Raw genomic sequence first — 14839 nt, 5'->3', positions numbered from 1 at the left:
AGCTAGAGGAGAATGGGTCAGCGAAAGACAATGAGATACAGCAGAGGAGTGGGGGAAACCAGGAGGTTGTGCCAAAGAGAGAGACTGTTTTAGAGAGGTGATAATCAACCACGTCAAATAATCCAAGATGTGGTCAATGAAAGTCACACTGAACTAACAAACCGAGTCATGGGGGCTAGAAAAACATCTGTTTTTGAGGGAAGAAGTGATGGAGACAAAAGCCTGAATGGAGAGGGTTGAGGAATAGTGGGAGTTAAAGAAATAGAGGAAATAAGGTCAGACAACTCTTTTCAGAAGTTCGGTTGAGAAAGGGAGGAGAAGGCAGAAGCTTCGGATGAGGTTGGGGTTTGTTGTTATTTTTAAGATGGAAGGGAGACCTCTGTTTAAATGCTGATGGAAATGATCCCATAGAGAGTGAAGTTCGTGATCTGGATGAGAGGGAATGGTGTACCCTGAAAGGATTATGAAAATGGGGGGGGGGCGATAGGATTCAGAACCAGCTCAAGCCCTGGGCATGTGGGAGGCATTGGAATATTAGCGGCTCTCTTTAATATTTATTTTTAACTTAAAAATTGTGAAATACAACAGATGCATAGCGAAGAGTGTCTAAAACAAATACAGTAGCCCCCCCACCAACCCCACCCGATCCACGGTTTCTGTGTCTGGTTCAGTTACCCAAGTTCAACTGTGGTCCTGAAGCAGACAATCCCATCATCAGAAGGTCAACAGTAGCCTAGCACTATGTCCCAATACCTGTGCCATTCACCTCGCTTCATCTCATCATGGGTGTATTCTACTCTCTTACACCATCACAGGAAGAAGGGCGAATGCAGTACTAGATATTTAGAGAGCTAGAGAGACCACATTCACATAACTTTTATTACAGTGTATTTTTATAATTGTTCTATTATATTACTATTGTGAATCTCTTATTGTGCCTAATTTATAAACCAAACTTGATCATAGGTAAGTACGCATAGGAACAAATATAATATATATAGGGTTCAGCACTATCCGCAGTTTCAGGCATCCACTGGAGTTTCAGAATGCATCCCCTCAGATAAAGGGGGACTTCTGTGCAAAGTTTAATGGATCATTATAATAAACATCCATGTAAGCAGACACAGATATAACATTGTCCACATTTCAAAAGCCCCCTCTCCCATGTTTCTCTCCCTTGTTCCAATGCCCTGTTCTTGCTGGTAAGCACTATCCCAGATTTATTGGTAATTTATGTTTTTCTATTTTTCCCAGTTTTACCACTTCAGTATATACCTAAGTATATTTCAAATAATGCTGTTAAATTTTGCTTGTTTTTGAACTTCATATAAATACAATTATACTATGTGGATTCTTTTATTTCATGTTTCTTTCACTCAGTATTATATTTTTAGCATTCATCCATGTTGTTGAATGGACCTCATTTGTTGTCAACCCCATATACTATTTATTCCATTGTATGATTATATCACAATTCATTTATCTTTTCTGCTATTAGTGGACATGTGGGTTGTTTCTTGTTTGGTTGTGTGGTTTTTTTTTAAGTTTTGTGAACCTCTATTTTTAAAAAATATTTTTATGTATTTTTTATTGTTTTTAAGTATTCTCTACATCTAATATGGGGCTTGAACTCACAATCCTGAGATCAAGAGTTGGATGCTCTACCAACTGAGCCATCCAGGTGCCCCTTCTGTTTGGGATTATTACAAAAATGCCCCAATAAACATTCTTGCATGTGTGTCCTGGTGCACATGTACCTGAATTTCTCTTGGCTATACTCCTAAGAAGAACTTCTGGGTCATAGAGTATGCATATCTTTGACTTCATTAGTTAATACCAAACTTTCCCAGAGGTTATACCAATTTACACTCCTGTAAGTTACTCCATTTCATTAGAAATGAGACAAACTGTATCATTAATATTAATAATACATCTTCACTTATTTTCCAAAGCAGTATCTTCCTGAGCCAGGTGCTTCCTTAGGGTAAGCTCTAACCTGCCAGCTCTCCTTCTAGCTTCAGGTCGACTGAGTTCTATCTCAGAATGACTTGTTACCATTAAGTGGATCATTGTTTCTCTTATCCGTTACAAGTTAGGTTCTTCCTTGGTTAAGACTTGGAAGTAACAAACTCTTTTGTATCATAGGTGATACATATAATTGTTATATCTCAGGGTAGATCACCCCTGCACTTGGTTGATCTTTTGCCATCAGTATAGTACTGCATTTGGGCGGCTAAGTGGAAGGTTAAGAGCATGAAATATGGAGCTGGACTGCCTGGGTTTGAATCCTCACTCTGTACTTTCTAGCTGTATGATCCTGACCAAATTATTTCACCTCTCTGTCCTCAGTTTTCTCATCTAGAAGATGAGAATGTGTACCTACCTCATAGGGTGACGGTGAGGGATTAAATGAGGTAATGAGTGGAAAGCACTTAAAAAAGTGCCTGGTATCCAATTGCTTTGTTATAGATCTGTTATAGTTTTGGGGGCAGTAGAGGTCAGTGGTTACGAACATGGGCTGAAGTCAGAGGGAATTCAGGTCTTGGCTCTACTCTCTCTGGACTGTGGATCATTGAGTGAGTCATATAATCTTCCTATACCTCAGTTCCTCACCTGTATAAACTGAGCTAGGAATCATTACCTTGTACAGGTGCCATGAGGATTGAAATCGCAAATGCAAAGTGCCAAGTGCTGGGTGTGGGTGCAGTACATGCTAGTTGCTGTCATTTTAGTAGATGGCAGCTACTATTCCTGCCCTCACATGCTGGAGGTGAACCGCTGCTGGGCCCTGACATCCATAGGTCCTATGCACTGTCCAGTGGGCGGATGAGGAGTGTGGAGAGACCACAAAAGTTATTCCCATTTATGTGTAGGTCCTGGGTGGTGTACACTTAGCTAAATGAGACCCAGTCCACTTGGGCTCAGATATGGGGGCATCCCAGCACACCGGTAACTACAGAATACAATAGTGTGCCTGGAGCAAGGAATTTTGAGGGTCCTAAGGAGGAAATATCTAGTTGAGTAGTCTTTCTAGAAGAGGTTTTTAAGATAAGTCTCAAGAAACATCCATGTAAATGGGAGAAGTTGGAGAAAATACTGGTCATGAAGAGCTCTGAATCCCAGGCCAAGGTATTTTTCCTCAACTCAGTAAGAAATGGGATATTTTGTATTGCCAAGTGGCTGTGAGATGAGAGCTGGAGTCTGAAAAATGTTCAGGTGCACTGGGCCAACAAACTGTGGTTTAGCAACCCTACTGTCTGGCTTGCACTGCCATCAGACTCTGGTGCTTTTAGAAGATGATATTTGGAGAGGGATATGCCTAGTTCAATTTTAATGCCAAATTAATTATGTTTTTCTAACACATTTCCAAAAACCAATGCGAAGGTGGCTAGTTAACCTCATTGTATCACCTTATTATTGCATGCAAACTAGAGATAAAATGCATTAGTATCTACCTGTGGTGGTGGATACCTACATGCATGAGAAAATTGTATAGAAATACAGGTACACACAAATGAGTACAATTAAGACTGGGGAAATGTCAATAAGATGGGTGGACTGCATCAATGTCAGTATCCCGATTGTGCTATATTATAGTTTTGGAGGACATTACCATTGGGAAGAACTGGGCAAAGTGAACAAAAGATTTCCTTGTAGTATTATTTTTTACAACATGTGAATCTTCAGTTATCACAACAAAAATTCCAATTAAAAAATTAGTAAAAGTTATGTTTTGTACAAAATATGCCATAGGAAGTCACATTCTGCTTCCCTTAATTATCCATATTTAGGGGGCTTAGGGACACATAAAATAGGCACCATTATTTATCTTGGGGCTCCAATTGGAAAGGAGAGCAAAGTGCCTAGAAGGAAAGAGGTCAACAGTACAGGAATTGCTTTGCTACTTTGATCTTCGTGAAACTGCACATGACAGTTACAGAACACTTTTGACAAGTTCTGCCACAGAGGGCTGACTTTACCCTGCTGTTTTCTGATTTACCTACTGAGTCTACTATGTCACTTTTGCGCCTTCAAAGGTGGCGTTAAAATTATTCTTTTCTAATGGAAGAGAAGTTTATCCACATACACAAAAGGAGTGGCCTGAAGTTGCCGGATGTAGCATTTTAAAATTCGGGGAGTTTTTACCTAACCCATTACTTTCAAAAAAGTACAAACCACACGGATGAGTGAACTTAATTTCTCGAGCAAGTTGGAGAAGACCGTGCTAGCAGGGCAGGATTATTATGAACTCCGTAATTATGCTTTCTCTGCTATGTTAAAGGTTTCCCTTCCCAACAAAAGGGCCGACATCGACTTGAATGAGCGCCGCGAACTTTTATAAAGTGGAAGAGGGGAAGAAATGGCAGGCTGGGAATCCGGCCCCGGGAAGGCTTCCACGGCGCTGGAGAACCACCACTTGAATTTCCAGAAAAGAAACTTCTCTTCCCCGAACTTGCCGACTTCCGCGAGTCCGGGAGCGCTCTAAGCGGTCGGCTGACCTTCCGCGTCCCGGATGAGGGAAACTGAGGCAGGGAGGGCGCGGCGCGCGCCGCTTCGGCCTCGGCGCCCGCCCCGGACGAGGGAACCCGGGCTTCCAGAGCTCTCCGCGCGGACGCAAGCACCTCGGAGCCGCCCGCCACCCCGCCCTACTCGGGACAAAGCCCGAGCCCGCGCCGGGAGGCGGGGGTGGGGGGTGGGGGGGCAGGGCGGCTCCCGCGCGCGCCCCGCTCCCCCGTGGGCGCGAGACTCCGCCCCGCCGCCCCTGCGGGGGGAGCCCGCGCCCCAACAGCGAGTCGGCCGAGCCGGGCCCGCCCCGAATCCCCATGACGTCACCGGCGGCGGCAGGCCCCGCCCCCGGCCCCGGGCGGCAGGCCGCATGACGTCACCGAGGCCCCACCCCTCCGGAGCGAGTTCGGTCCTGGCGTTCATTTCATTCCTGTCCTCATTCCGAACATTCTTAGCATCGCTCGCGCCGCGCCGCGCCGCCCGAGCCGAGCCGAGCCTCTGCAGCCGCCGCCGCGGCCCCGCCGCCCGCCGCGGGCGCCCACCAAGCACTTTGCAGACTCGCTTCCACCCTGCGGGCCAGTCCGCGCGGCGGGGCCCGGGCCCGGGGCGGCCGCGTCCGGGGACAGGCCATGCAGTGAAGCCCCCCCACCCCGTCCGCCTTTGCCCGGAGCCGCGGGCAGCAGCCCAGTGCGCTCAGCCGGCCCCGGGGCAGGAGCGGTGCTAGGCAGGGGTGGGGTGGCCCGGCCCGGGGACCGGGAGCCGGGGAGGGAGCCGGGCACCGAGCTGCGGGCGGGGGAAGCGGCGCCGAAGTTTGCCTCGGACTCGCCGGGCGCTGCGGCGGCTCCCTTCGCCGAGGTAAGTTGGCGCGCGGGGCTGATGCTGGGTGCGGGCGGCGCACGGGGCGCCGGGGGCGGGGGGCCGGCGGCGCGTTCGGCTCGGGCCGCTCTTTCTCTGCGGGCTCCGCTTTGTGTGCGGCGGGCGGGCACGCGGAGGGCCGGGGCCGGGGCCCCCGCGTCCCCTTCAAGGTGAGCGGCCGGGCGCCGCCGCGCGAGTTGCCGGGACGCCAAGTTGGGCCGCGCGCTGAGGAGCCCGCGCGGCAACAGGCGGCCCCCGGCGGCGGCCCTGGAGGCGCCCGGCCGGCCGCGCCGCGCCCCCCGCGCCCCCCGCGCCCCCCTCGCCTGCCCGCCCCCCCGCCCGGCCCGCCCGCACACGCACACACCCTCACACCCTCGGGCAGTTTTCACGGTTTGCTCGGGGAAGTCAGAAGTTCGGAGCGGGCGCGGGCGGGGAGAGCCGCCGGCGCCGCCTCGGAGCCCGGAGCCGGCCGCCCCCCCCCGCCCCTACCGGGCCCCCCCCTCCAGGCGCCGGGGCCCCCCGAGGCCGGCCCGGGGTCCGCGCCGACTCGTGCTGCCCGCGGGGGTCCGCTCCTTCTCAAAGATGAAAGAAGGCACGGTCGCCTTTGCCGCTTCTCCAGGACTGTTGCTGCCGCCGCCGCCGCCGCTTCATTGCACATTCAAGTGGAAAATTTTCAGGAGTCAGCAGAAACATTGTGTCCAAAAAAGACTGAGTCGCAGTTACCACCAAACCCTGGAGGAGACTCTCCCTGGAAAACTTCCCTTCGGTAGGAAATACTGGGGGATTTGTTTGTTTATTGGAAGAGAAATGATCCCCAGGAGAGGAGAAAATCAGGGTGTACTTCTAGTCTTTGTTCATAGCAGCAACACTGTTTTCAAAAGTCCAGAGGCCCGCTTTCAAGAAAGTTCAACTTCCATGAGTTTTTTTTTTCTAAAATGCATTTCTGTATATATATATATATATATATATATTTTTTTTTTTTTTTTTTAACTGAAGCAACATTTTAAATGAGTTGAAAACAATGGAGGGCTCACACTTCCCTTATTCTCCTCCCACGAAAATAAATAAAATCCAGATCATAATTTTCTTTGCTTTTTAATTGTCTTTCTTTTTAAAGATTTATTTAAAGTTGAATGGTGTCACTGTATAAAAATATTTATGAAACAATGAAATAGCAGCCACCAGCATTTCTCAGGAGGCTTGTTAACTTCTTAGAAGCAAGTGGCTGCCTGTGATTTGCAGAAATGAAAATTGACCTCAGTAAGCACTGGAAACTTAGAGACAGATGATGTTCCAGGAGCGGGTAATGTAAAAAGGCCTGTTTTTTTTAAAACAGTGCCTTGGAGGGAGCCCAGGTCCTGAGACAGAAAGGTCTGCAAAACCTATCACATTTCAAAATGGTTAAACAAGAAAATTTAAAATGCTACAGATACTGCAAAGGAGCAGAACACTTAACAGTTCAGGGCAACCACATGTTTCTTCCTCCCCACCCTTCTCCTTGAGTGTTTGTGGAAGTTTTGGTGGTCTGATCGCTTGTGGTGTGCTGGGTGCATGCAGGTGGTTACCTGAGTAGACGGATCCCTTAGGAGCATGTGATCTGACTGCATTGTCAGAACAGGCAGTGGGCTCCTTTCTCTGCAGTGTGCAGTGGCTTTTGCTGGTGTGTCATGCGTGGGGCTTCTCTGCCAGGGTACTCTGAGGCAGTGGTTGGGGAACGTATCTCAGGCTGTGCCCAGTGCTTCGTCCTTTCACTATTGGGCTTGTGCCCTTTTGTAAATAGAGGGATCTTTGGGGCCAGACTTAGATCCAACTTTGGTTAAGAATCTTTCCTCTTCAGAAGGAAATAGTAGAACTAATTACAAAGTGACTCAGGAAAGACAAATGGATTAGTTGAACCTTTGTCAACAGCGAGGTTTTGAATCGTTGATTATTTTTTTTGGGGGGGGGAGGCTTATTTTTCTAATCTCGTTATTTCCATAAATGGTCACAGATATTTTTGTTTAGTATTTCTTTGTATGTGCAACTCGGTGTTGAGCTCTTAGGTTTCAGATTTTAAACAGAGTTTGTAATTCTTTTATTTGTTGTTGGTATAAAAAAATGAACTGATAAGCTGTATTCATTACTGGTTCTTGCTGATGGTATAAAAGTGCCAATGTAGACCATTTTATTTTTACTTTAATGATAAATATTATTTGGCCTGCAGTTTTAGGGGAATATTAGAATAATCTTTCTTTTCTTTTTTTATTACAATTTTGAAACAAAACCAATGTGACACTTTGACAGTAGGATTTGAAGAAATATAGGAAAGAATCTTTGTATAGATTCCTCCTCTCAGTGATCTTTCATCAAGTAACAAATAGAACTCCATCCAGAGAACATGCTTGAGGGACTGTTGGAGTTTGTGTTTTTTTTTTTTCCTTTTTTTTCCTTTTCCCAAAACATAAACCAGGACTCACCACGACATATACTTAATTTAAAGAGGGAGGGCAACCTAGTTTAGTTTGAGCCGGATTGAAACAAATTTCTCACGGAGAGGCGGAGGGGCGGAGAGGCGCTTCCTTGCATTGTGGTACAACGTGTGCCTAGGCCCCAGCAGCAAACTAATTATATGTAAGGGCAGGTTTTGGGCGGGGTGAAGCGGGGTAGGGGGGCACTCTGGGGGAAGTCAGCTTCTTCCCTTCCCCTTTTCCTCTACCTCTCTGTTACTTTATACAGCAAGAATTTTGTATTCATACACTCACTTTGGGGACTAATGTCCCCTTTTATTAATAACAAGGACAAGCAAGTCATAAGGAAAAGGGTGTTGGGGTTTTCGCTGCTTGGGCTTCAGTCATTTAGAAACAATTTTGAATTCTGACGCTGCAGATCAAGTATAGGAGGGCATTTCTCAGTGGGAAAATTTGAGAAGAATACAGTTGTAGTGTATCATCCGTTTCTAGATCATATTTGTTATATCTTCAGTAGAAAAGTATGTAACAGGAACAGTTGGAGAATGTAGATCTCAAATGTTAGTTAGGCCTTTGAAGAAGTGAGCTGTGCCATAACAATATTTTTAAGGTTCCTTGTTTTAGAAACGGATCGATCTGTCATACATGGTGGTCAAACCAGAGCCTGTGCATCTGTGGGATTAACTTTTTTCTCTAATCTCCTGTACTATTACGTGTTAATTGTGAGCATAATTATACTGCCTGCAAATGAAAATCGTGGTGTTTTATCACTCCAAAGGTTGGTGCAAATAACTGCATGTAGGAACCAGCATCCGCACGATGACCGTGTTCACACGCAGACAGTCGGTAGATAACACTTTCAAGCTCGTATTTTAGGCACGTTGTCTTGTTTCCAATAAAGAGATTGCGAAAGAATAAAAATGCTGCCGAGTGAAAGCTGTGCCTAGGGGTTGGATCCCTTTAGTGATAAAACTTTTTAGGTCTGTTTTTTCCAAAGACTGAGGACTACTGGCCAGAGCAAGTGTCCAGCTTTCTCTGCAGCACTGCGAAGAAATTGGAGCCCACCTTTCTGTCGATCAAGGGGTGCACTGACTGCAGCTTCCTCTTTAGAGTTCAGAAACTGGAACTGCAGCAAGTGCTAGAGTCCTACTTCTGAACTCGGCAAAAAAAGTATACTGTAAGCTTCCTGCCCTTTGACAAACTTGGGCTCTGCTGCTGGGCTATTGGGGACTGACTGATGGCTGGAATAATCTTTTATAGCTGCCTGTGCTTTTTCTTATTTTATCTGTAGACGCCACAGATTACGCTGTGGTATTTAAATTAGATCCCAAATCATGTTTGAACAATATCAGTGATATATTTTATTCTTTCGCATTCACAAAGGTGATAAAGTCAAGTAATTCAGGTCCATGTTAAGCTCTTAATGTTTCCGGGTTGGGCTTTTTGACAAATACCGGCTTAGTCCCCCTTGTCTTGCAGTGACTGCATACTTCTGAGATTGGGAAGTTTGGGCCTTCCCTCTTCTGGGATAGTTTGTGGAATGCTAGAATATTTGGATCTAAATATCTGGGGTATTTTTGTGTGTGATTTTTTTGTTTCAAACCTGTGAGTTATAGATTCTCATCATCAGCTTCTTTGACCCTATCCCATATCGGAACTTAAGAGTTGAAATTCAGCCATCTCTTCAGAGAGCTTCAGCTTTCCTTGTGGTGCCAAATAAGAGAATTTTGGAATATGTATTTTTATTTTAGTGAAATCAAATGGGATGCCCTGAAGGGTGGGTTTTGAGGATGGTATTTCTTACAGGGTGGGTCCCACTCAGCTCTTAAGTTCTGTCCACTGGCTTTTTGCATGGTTGGGAAGATTCTCAGAAAATAGTTTCCATAGTCTGGGAGTCCTAGCTAACTGTGAAACCACTGGTCTCTCTTCTGATTGGAAAGGGGAGGGGGATCTTAGAGGCTGTCTTTTCTACTTTTGTGGCAAGCTAAGGGAAGTCTCCATCTTGGCTGTATCCTGTCTCCACCCCCTCCCACGCCCCCATATTTACTATCCCCATCAGTATTTACTATCCTGATGTAATTTTCTGCTCTTTTTGACATTAGTTTTTAAGGCTCTGTCCTAGGATTTCATTAGCAGTTTTAGTTTGAGGAACAGGGCCCAGCATTGGAAAATGGGTTTAAAAGAAAAAAGCAGCTTATTAATGAACAAGTTAAGCACCACCATCATCTCCAGTGGGGAATTCTGGTTGCTTTTAGGCATCTGACAGATTTAGATGTATGTGTACAGTGACTGAAACACTATTGACTGGGAATATACAACAATGACGAGTGCTGTTGTTTTTACTGATACATAAACTGAAAAACTGCTGCTAATGGTGGGAAATGTTAATTATGTGAGAACATATTGAACTTATATTCTCTGGCATGAACTTTTAAAAAAAATGCATGAACTGCGCTGCTTTTTTATAGGCACAGCTTTCTAATTATCATAATTCAGTTCAGCTCCGCTCTTGGATGGAGTTCAAGTGCAATCTCAATTTAACTTGAAAGGAGTTTTTTTTTTTTTTTTAAACTGAGAATGTTTAAGAAAATTTGAAAAGTTCATCCAAGAATGTTGTCTGCTAAGGTGTTGGTAATTGGGGGGTGTGTGTGTGAAATGAGTGCCTTTTTATAATAGTTAACTAGATCTGATTGTTAGATTGACTGTCCTTTTTTTTGTTTTTTGTTTTTTGTTTTTGCTTTGCACTGTATCCAAACCTGCATCTTGTACATTTTTGCACAACCAGATGCTCTGTGTTGCTGAGTTCTCTTTGAAAACCAGTGTCTTTTCCCTAATAGACTGTAAACTAAATAAATACTTTATTACCATTAATGATATAATCTCTGTAAAGATAGGAACCTCTTTAGAGGGTAGCAGAAATCTTAGGAATTCATACAACGAAACCCACCATTAATCTTGGTTACCAACCAAGCCTTTAGAAGGTAGAGCTCCTCATTTGTTTGTCTTTACATCTTGACTTGATGGCATTCTGTGACAGGAGTTGTCTTTGGCAGCATTCATTCACTGTCTTCTGTCCTTTAAATTTTCTATGACCTCCGTGCCTTTTCCAAGAAAAAAAAAGTTAATGAAGCCCAGGCGCCAGATCCTCTGCGGAATGGATTTTAATTGGAAGAAAGAACAACTTCAGCTGGACCTTCCGACTTTGTCCAGTCTGACTTCTGCTGAAATGCAAAGGGAGCCCGCAGAAACCAAATGACTTCATTTGCCCTGGCACTTAAGAGCCGAATTCACTTCCATGGTGGTGAAATAAAAGGAGCCAAGTGTTTTAAATAGCCACTCCCCGAGGCCCGCCTGCCCGAGTGTTTGGAGAAAAGCGCATTGTCTGCTTGCAGCTCTGGCTGGGAGCCGGCCTGACTCGCCCTCCCCCACCAGGCAGCTCCATTGGCGGAGCTGACATCTGGTTTTCTCTGTTCACCTGCCGTATACCTGCACGCGCGCGCACACCCACACATCGCGTGCATGCGTTGTGTCCTGTGGGTAACGCACATTTTTGACGTTGAAGGTGTGTTGTGTTTTAAGTCCCTCCCGGGATAGGGGGAGGCACAAGGCTAATAGCACAAAATAAAATGTAAACACAGCAGCCACCCCACATGCCGCTGCTGCTGGGTTTCTGTCCGACGGTGCTCTCTGGGTAGGCGTGCCTATTGTTGTGGCCGCAACAGGCGGCAGAAGTTGGGGCACCATATGGCGGATGTGGGCCTCAGATAAGCTGTCTGGTAATTTAGCTTATCAATAGCATTTTGATATGCTTCATTTTCAGATCACCCATCACTGTGGCTGGGGATGTCCTGGGGGCTAACTGATTGCAAACCATTGAAACCATTGTGAGCGATGCTTCCTTTGGTGGAATCTCTTTCAACCCTTTCTCCCTGGCTGCCTTCTCATCTCAAAGCCTTTGGGAGACCGTGGTGGTTAGAGTTAGAAAGAGCCCCATCAGCTGAGGGGACGGCAGCCCCGTCCTGAAATCTGGAACACTAGAAGACCTCATCAAGTATTTTCATGGAGGGCGAAACAGAAAACAAGCTACCTAATAGCACTTTTTATATAGGCAGAGCTGAGAAATTCCCGTAATTCAAAATCTGCCTTTGTTTTAAACACTGGAGAGAGAAGGCCGATATTGTTCTTATTTTGTTAAAAGGTTTCTGGTTCTTTCAAAATAACCTCCCTAATTTCCTTTCACCTTTAAGTTTTACCTTAATCATAAAATGTAAAATTGATTGATGTCTATGTAACTGGAAACCAGGAGAAGAGGCCTGTGATTTGGAGGCAGGAAGCAGCTTCCTTTATGACTAGGAATTGTTAGAGAGGGAAATACTTCCGGAACACTTCTACTCAGGTGTCTAGTGAAGCTGAAGGAAAATTACGCTTCCAGTGGGGAACCGACAGAGGGACTCTTGCCCGAGTTGCTGGAGCCAACTCAGGGATTCTGCACACAGTAGGTGGCTCTGTGGAAATTTGATGATGTGCATCACCATGTGCTTATCAGCCGTGTGAATCTCATTCAGCAAATCCTTGTGTCCCCGATACGTGCCAGGCACTGGGGGAAGAAGCCAGGATCAGACCGGCTGCCCCTTTCCCAGCCCACCCTCCCTGGATGTTCTTGCTCACCTTTCTAGGCCCCTCATCTTTTCCCACATTTTGACTTCTGGGTTTGTAATGCATTGTACACAGATCCTTTTGCGTGGCTAATTCAGGATGATTCTGACTCAAATCCAGGTCAGCTACTTCCCACGCCTGCCCCAGGGAGCCTCTGCCGCACCAGTGTTCCTCCCTGAGCATGTGCCCTGCGGCCTCCACAGATCTTTCAACAGCCTGGACATTACCCCTGCAGATTTAGGAGGGCTGGGCTGGGTGCAAAGTTTCTGTATTTTTAAGAGGTCCGCAGTGGTGTCCGCCTCTGGTTGGGAACCCTCGCTCTAGATATTCTACTTCTTCAGATCCAGTCAGTCTAAATTTGACCATCCCTCCTAACTCTGAATGGGATTTTTCTCCCCCTGTATTTGTGAACAAATACCGAATCTTTATGGAATTCACTAAGATGGACTTGGTTGGTTTTAAAAATACAGCCGTATAAAGATAAGGCTGCACCTTTCTATGCAGGAAAAGCAATAAAATGAACAAAACCATCTTCCCCCTGTTAGGCAATCATCTGCTACCCCTTGGGAGTGTAGCAGTTGATTTCAGATGTGATTATAGAGGTGAGGTGTGTGTCAGGCTTGCCGGCAAGGGGTTTAAGGGACTAATTCTTGTCTGGCTGCTTGCAGAGGTGGTTTTACTTTCTGGGTAGTGAGGCTGCTCACAGAGCTCCTCGAGTGGTATCCCTTGATGTAGCAGAGTGCGGGGGATGGGGAGGCTGATCCTGACAGCGTCCAAGATATGAGCCTGCTGCTGCTAAACCACACTTGGCTTTTCATTCCTTTCTTCTCTCTTCTTCCACCTTGGGCACTTTGAAATCCAGATGCTCCCAGTTTTGTGTAGAATTCCCACTTGCCTCTGGACATTTAAACATTTACAGGTACTACTGGGTGCCAGGGATTTGGTGATCGGCCAAAGGTGGTCAAAGAATGGTGATCAGTGAACACCCCTGCAAAGTTTGTAGTTTGGCGAGGGAAACGGGCCTGTAAAGAGATCATCACCATGTAGTGGGGAAGCTGTATGTTTGATATTTCGTGGGTTCCAAGATGCAGCTTTTCATATATTTGAAGTTGAGACGTGTTCTGCAGTCGTGGCTGGCCAGGCGGTGGTCATGGTCTGCCATGAGGTTGCACACACTCATCAAAGCCTGTGGAAGAGATGCAGGAGAGGAAGAGAATCCCGGAGCCCGCTCTGGGGCATTCCTGAGGATGCTCTTGATGCCACCCGTCCTCTTGGCACGAGGGTGATAGTGTGTGGAAAAGCACGGATGCTGATCTCTCTCTGAGAAGTTGTTTTAGGTATATCGTACCCAATTTATTTTGCTTATTATTTTCCTCTTTATGTGCAAGATTGATGTGTGCTTAAAAAAGTTACAATGTGTATGAAATTCGATTTTTGAGTGATAAGGCAGGGTTCTCCATGGTTTTTTTCACAGCAGTATTTTTTAGAAATAAAATCATGTTGCATTTTACAACCGTTGGCGTGTTAGAGTTGATGCAATGTTGAAGAACCATGTTTGCATCTCTATCCATAAGGATCTGTGAGATTTTATATTATTGACAGGGGTTGTTTTGAGGGAGTGGTTTGGGAAGGGGCTTTTATTTTTAAGCAGGTGTAGTTTCTAGGAGCATGAATTCCCTTGTGAAACATCAGAATAAAGGGAAAATAACTCCGTTGTCTAAGTGCTCTTGATAACAGCCTAGCAGCTGTGTTGCTTAGTGGTCGGCACTGAGGAAAGCTTGTAGAGAAAGTGATGTTGGAGTTGGGTCTTGAAGGGAAAGGGTTTATTTTTTATTTATTTTTCTGCCAGATGCCATTTTGGAAGTAGTGCGGAACTAAGTCGTTAAGAAACAAATGACCCCCTTGAAATACTCTCCAGAGTAGTGACCTCAACCCTCAAACAGCGATAGAAAAGGTTTATTGCTGCCGGTCATGAGCTCCTCTAGATCTGAACCTATAGATCTGAAACTCAGCTATGAGCAATTAATTGAAAGAAGCGGAGGGAACTGGTTGACAAGGGGAGTGGGAAGTTTCCTGATTCTGGTTTGGAAAAAGGCAGGATAATTAGTTTAAAAAACCCAGGTTTGGAGTAGGACATGCCTTAGTTGGACTTTGGCTCAGCCGCTTTCTGGTTCTGTGGCCTTGGTATCCTAATCTCTGAATTTCAGTAGAATGCCTCCTGTATGCCTGACATGTAATACATGCTCAGGAAATAGCAATTTCTTTTTTTTTTTTTTAAAGATTTATTTATTTGTCTCAGAGAGAGAGAGAGAACAGGTGGGGAGGAGGGGGAGAGGGAGAAGCAGGCTCCCCGCTGAGCAAGGAGCCCCATGCTG

General features: G+C 45.8%; 1 protein-coding gene across 8 annotated transcripts in view; it reads left to right on the top strand.

Annotated features, from left to right (window-relative positions):
- The first annotated feature begins 5031 nt into the window (after nt 1-5031).
- Nucleotides 5032-14839, top strand: part of TEAD1 (TEA domain transcription factor 1) — a 259319-nt gene continuing 249511 nt past the window's right edge. For 5 of the 8 annotated variants that reach the window (XM_032427318.1, XM_032427322.1, XM_032427320.1 and 2 more), the window contains exon 1: nt 6063-6127. The gene's annotated coding sequence lies outside the window, so the exon portion shown is untranslated. Of the gene's footprint in view, nt 5362-6062; nt 6128-14839 lie in introns of those variants that run through there. The other 3 variants (XM_032427325.1, XM_032427324.1, XM_032427323.1) reach the window with 1 other exon arrangement.

This window comes from Phoca vitulina, unplaced genomic scaffold, assembly GCF_004348235.1.
Source record: "Phoca vitulina isolate PV1807 unplaced genomic scaffold, GSC_HSeal_1.0 scaffold36, whole genome shotgun sequence".
NCBI lineage: Eukaryota > Metazoa > Chordata > Mammalia > Carnivora > Phocidae > Phoca > Phoca vitulina.
This window is presented reverse-complemented; position numbering and strand designations above follow the sequence as displayed.